Below are 6052 nucleotides of genomic sequence, written 5' to 3'. Positions count from 1 at the left end.
TTTTAATTACTTTTCTCAAGGAAAATATATCTCATTTACATCACATGTTTTTTAAACCTTGAATTTAACAATTATCACATACATATCATTCCCATAATAATCATTCAAACATTATAATTCAAGATTAAACATGGTATTTGCATATATAAACATAACATAAATCGGTATAAGAACTTAATCCAAACAAACAGGCAATTGATTAAGTACAAGCTTTCTTAATACACAAGACAACTCCAAACTTGTGAGGGAGTTTGGAGGTCCTGATGCATATTCATACACCACTGTGTCACGATGTTTTCTCCCTCGCCTAAGTGAGGCGGACTCGCCCGAGCGAGGTGGTCCAGTTACCAGGACCATTATCCTCGCCCTTTTGGGCTACCAGATCGAAACTCTCCGATGTTTTCGATCCTAATGCCTTTTAGTTTCTCGAGTGGTATTCCTTCATGGATAGCCACCACAATACTTGATATTTGAAGCTATCATAATCATACAACTTAAGAAAGTATCCGTACAAAATCCAGGCACGTAAAATAATTGATTAAGTATGGGTTTTCTTAATACATAAATATAACTCCAAACTTTTGAGATAGTTTAGGAAATCTGGGTGTCGTATTTGGACACTACTATGTCACAATGTATTCTCCCTCACTTGAGCGTGTCGGGTCGCTAGGTTCTCTGTTTGCAAGTGAGCTTACTTGATCTGATCTCCTCTCGAACTCTTCATTACGCCTAAATAACATTAATTAGTTAACTAACGATAATAATTATACTTACGACATAACTTTTTACATGAAGATAAAACTTGCGATTTAAAATGAATTTAATTGATTTCGTCCATCCGATTCAAGGTAGAATATCCTTGAATCATCCTTTGTCATTGAAAGTCTTACACTCAAATAACACTTTTTAAAGTAAGATTTTCAATAAAACTTATACTGGAATTATGTTATAATCCATGGATATACACCAGGCTAGTTCCCAGGAAAGAGAGGTGGGTCGTAAAGACATCCTTAAATACCAAGTCTTTCCTTAGACATAACTTTTCTAGACATGTATTCCCACTTCATTACATTTTTCGATAGTTCATAAATCTTATTTTTTATAAGTAAAACATTTTTACTAAAACTAACCTTTTAAAATAAGATCATTGAGCTAGACTTATCATTTTTAAAGTAAGTCAATTTAAACAAAATCAATACTAATAAATCAATATTTTTTAAGTAAATCTTACCATTTTAAAGTAAGTTCACTTAACTAAGATTCAACATTTTTAAAACATTTTACCATCTAAGACTTCATAACACTTTAAGTTTATAAAGTCAAGAATTTTAGGTAAATCTCATTATTTCAAGTATACTACTAAAACAAATTTTCATGAACATCTTAACACCTCCTAATTTTTTAGGAAAAAACCTCAAGGTTTAGTAAGTGTTATTTTCATAGTCATGAAAAAGAATGACTCTTAATTTAATATTTTACACTAAACATCTTTTAGTTATTCTTACCACTTTAAAGTAAGTCAACTAAAATAAATACAACAATTTTTTTATGAGCATCTTAACACCTCCTAATTTTTTAGGAAAAACCTCAAGGGTTAGTACAACAAAACTTCATAACACTTTAAGTTTATGAAGTCAAGACTTTAATAAATCATATTTTATCCCAAATCATTATTTTAACTTGGAAATCAAAGAGTAAAATATGCTAAACCATTTTTAAACACATTACTGTCTAAAAAAGACATATTTTCAACAACATCTCAAACTTTCAAGAATAAAATACAAAATTTTTCCTAAACACATTAACGGTTCCTTTGATGTTAAAATCATCACCTTTAAACATATTCAAATACTAACAATAATTTCTAATATTTCCAAACAAATAACTCATCTAACCTTGTCCAAAGATATAGTTTTTCCATCTAAGAACACAGAAGAAATTTCAAGATTTACAAAAGTCAAAAACTACATAAAGGTTCATATGATTTTATTATCATCCCCTTTAGTTATGCCTTCATAAAATACTTGAAAGAAAAAATATAAACTTTACTTTATGAACAACATAATAAAAGCTCATAACTTTCTATGAAGTATGAGAAGAAGATGAAGAAGAGAAAATAAAAGACTACCTTAGTTTGTATAGGAAATTTAGTGTAAAAATAAGAGAATGGGGTGAGGTATTTATAGGAGAGCCTCACCCTCATCAAATCAGAAAATTTAATGCAAAGTAAGTAGGTTTAGACTAGCATAGGTGATGTGTCTAATGATGGTGGAGTCAGAGGATTTGTTGAGTGATTTAGGGGATTGTGTGTAAGAGAATATGTACTTTTGCTTGTTTAACAAGCAAGCTTCTTACACGAAAGCGATGTGACCTTTTCGACGACACATTCTCGATTAAAAAATGCCTGAGTATTTTCGGCTAATACTCGGTCGGATATTAAAAATCTCTCGATTTCGGTTTACAGTTAGAACTTCGAAACATGGAATTCGAAGTGAAAAATATTTAGAAATTCGTTCTGGACGAACTTCATGTCTATCTTGACTCGAAATAATATTTCGAAGCCAACGGCACAATCAAAATTCGAATCCGAGTTACGGAACTCAAAAACACATTATTTGGCCGAATTCGGGCGAATTTGGGTCCGACAGCAGTTCAAAAACTTCCTGTCACATAAAATTACAAAAATTTACCACAAAATAGGAAATCACAAAACAAGACTAACACTCAACTAAGGTTTAGTCTAACTCAATACCTTTTAATTTCTAAAATTAATCGTTGTTAAAATAAATAATTAATAAAACATACATAGAAAATTCACGGTGTTACACGACCAACTTTAATTTGAGTCTTCATTGGCCTTTCTAAAACTCACCAAGTTATCTCATTAAAATCATACAAGTACTTTCTTTAATATGGATAACTTAACCTTTAATTACGAAAATGAAACTTTCCTTGAATTCAAATGTATCATACAATGATAAGCAAACATATATACGTGTATATACATCAGGTAATATCACATTAACAAAGACTTATCTATAATGTTCATCCTTTCTACATGGCCAATTTAATTTTTGCGCGACAATCCCTTAGTTAATAGAACCGTTACCATTAGATTAGACCAATATACTCTATAGTCACTTTCTCATTCCATATTTCTTCTTTAAGTGACAAGAACTTTAAATTCATATGTTTGACACCTCTAGAATACCTGTCATTCGTAGGAAAAAAATACAACTTCAAAATTATCACAATAAAACTCCAGCGGCCTAGCTACACTGTCTATAATGTCAAGCCCTGATGTAAAGTTCCGCAGCCACAATACATGATTTGTAGCCTCAAAACTTGCCACCAACTCAACCTTCATGGTGGAAGTAGCAATTACATATTGTCTACCACTTTTCCATGAAATGACTCCTCCACCCATTAGGAAAACATACCCAAATGTAGATTTCCTTGATTCCACACATCCTGCATAGTCTGAATCTGAATAACCGATCACCTCAAGGTGATCTAACATTCTGTACGTGAGCATGTGATCCTTAGTGCCTTGCAAATATATGATAACCATCTTTACAGCCTTTCAGTGGTCTATTCTAGGGTTACTTTGATATAGGCCTAACATTCCAACAGCAAAGCTGATATCCGGCCGAGTGCACGTTTGAGCATACATTAAACTCCCAACCACTGATGCATAGAGAATTGATTCCATTTCCTTACATTTAAAATCATTCTCTGGACATTGCTTTTCACTAAATTTGTCCCATTTCTGGATTGGAACTATCCCTGCGGAGCACTTTTCCATTATGAATCTCTCTAATACCTTATTGATATATCTTTTCTAAGACATTCCTAACAATCCTTATGATCTATCATTAAATATTTCTATTCATATCACATATGATGTCTCACCAATATCATTCATTTCAAAATTATTAGAGAGAAACTTCTTTACATCATGTAACAATCATTTACCATTTGCAGCAAGCAGAATGTCATCAACATGTAGGACTAACGTTATAAACTTGCTCCCACTAACTTTCATGTAGATACATCGATCAATAGTGCTTTCTAAAAACCCTTATGATATAATGGTATAATTAAACTTTATATACCATTGTCTAGTAGCTTGTTTAAGTTTGTATATTGACTTATTTAATTTATACACTATATTTTCCTTTCCCGTGGTCACGAACACTTCGGGTTGGTTCATATAAACTTTATCGTTTAAGTCACCATTCAGAAAAGCGATCTTTACGTCCATTTGGTGAAGCTCTATGTCATAATGAGGCACCAAAGCCATAACAATTCTTAAAGAATATTCCTTAGATACTGAAGAGAAAGTTTCTTTGTAATCAATACCCTCTTCTTAAGTGAAACCTTTGGCGACAAGTCTAGCCTTATATCTTTCAATGTTGCCTTAAAAGTCACGCTTGGTCTTAAAGACCCATTTACAGCCAACTCATTTTGAACCCTTAGGCAACTCACTGGATCCCAAACTTTATTATCATCCATTGATTTCAACTCTTCTTTCATAGCATTCAACCATTTTTTAGAATTGTCACTTTCCATGACTTGTATGAATGAGTCTGGATCCTTATCAATGCTCAAGTCACATTCATGTTCAAGTGAGTATACAATATAATCGTCAGAAATAGCTGGTCTTCTTTGCCTTTCAGACCTTTTTAATTCTATTTCTTGTTGTTCTTCCATCACTTGATCATTAATGATTACATTAATCGGCTCATTAACTATTTGTTCATCCTGTGGGTTTTGGATATTATCTTGTTGTCTCTGTGTGTTATTTAATGGTAATATAACTTGAGGAACAACAACCTTAGGAGACGTCTTCGGTGAAGAAGATTAATCAGAAGTCTCCATAATATCCATCTTTCATGATTTATCACTCCCACTAGTTTGACCATTCTCAATGAACCTAGCATTACCAGACTTAATTGTTCTCGTACTATGGTTAGGACAATAAAATATGTACCATTTTGACTTTTCCAGATAGCCGATAAAGAAACCAATAATGATTCTTGAATCAAGCTTCTTTTCATGTGGGTTGTACACTTTTACTTCAGCTGGATAACCCTAAACATGGAGATGTCTCAAACTAGGTTTCCTACCAGTCCATAACTCATACGGAGTTTTAGGAGCTGCCTTACTGGGAACCCTATTTAGTAGATACGCATTGGCCCTTAATGCGTACATCCACAACAGTAAAGGTACATCATAATGACTCAACATTGACCTAACCATTTTCATTAGAGTACGATTCCACCTTTCAGCCACACCATTTTGTTGCAGTGTGTAAGGCATATGTATTGAGCACATATGCCTCGACTTTCGAGAAACTTTGCAAATGGTCCTAGACATTGTCCATTCTCATTATATTTTCCATAATATTCACCACCTCTATCAGACCTCACAACCTTAATCTTATTTTCAAGTTGCCTTCAACCTCATCAATGAATAACTTTAGGGCATCCTTGAAATTTTTCATGCAACAAATATAGGTAGCAATAACGTGAGTAATCGTCTATAAAAGTGATGAAATATTTTTCACCACCCCAAGATGTAACATCAAAAGGACCACAAATATTTGTGTGTATCAATTCAAGAATTTTTCTACTTCTCATGGATGGGTTCTTTGATATGTATTTAGTTTGTTTTCCTTTAATTCAATCTAAACACACATCCCAATTGCCAAAGTTCAAAAGAGGTAAAATGTTACTTCTTGTTAAACTCATTATCCTTTCTTCGGATATATCACCTAATCTTTTATGCCACAAGTAACCAGAATTCTTATCAAAATCTTTAAGCTTGCTACCAACATCATGTTCAACATTAAATGAAGATTCTTTAAATTTAAAATCAAGATTGAAGCAATATAAACCATTCATTAATGTAACAAAACCGAAATAGGACGAATGTTTACATAATTTAAAACTAGAATACTCAATCTTAAAATTAAAACCTATACAATCCAGCCTAGCAACAGAAACCAAGTTCCTCGAATATTCAGGAACATAAAGACATTTCTCTAGAT

This window comes from Lupinus angustifolius, chromosome LG03, assembly GCF_001865875.1.
Source record: "Lupinus angustifolius cultivar Tanjil chromosome LG03, LupAngTanjil_v1.0, whole genome shotgun sequence".
NCBI lineage: Eukaryota > Viridiplantae > Streptophyta > Magnoliopsida > Fabales > Fabaceae > Lupinus > Lupinus angustifolius.
This window is presented reverse-complemented; position numbering follows the sequence as displayed.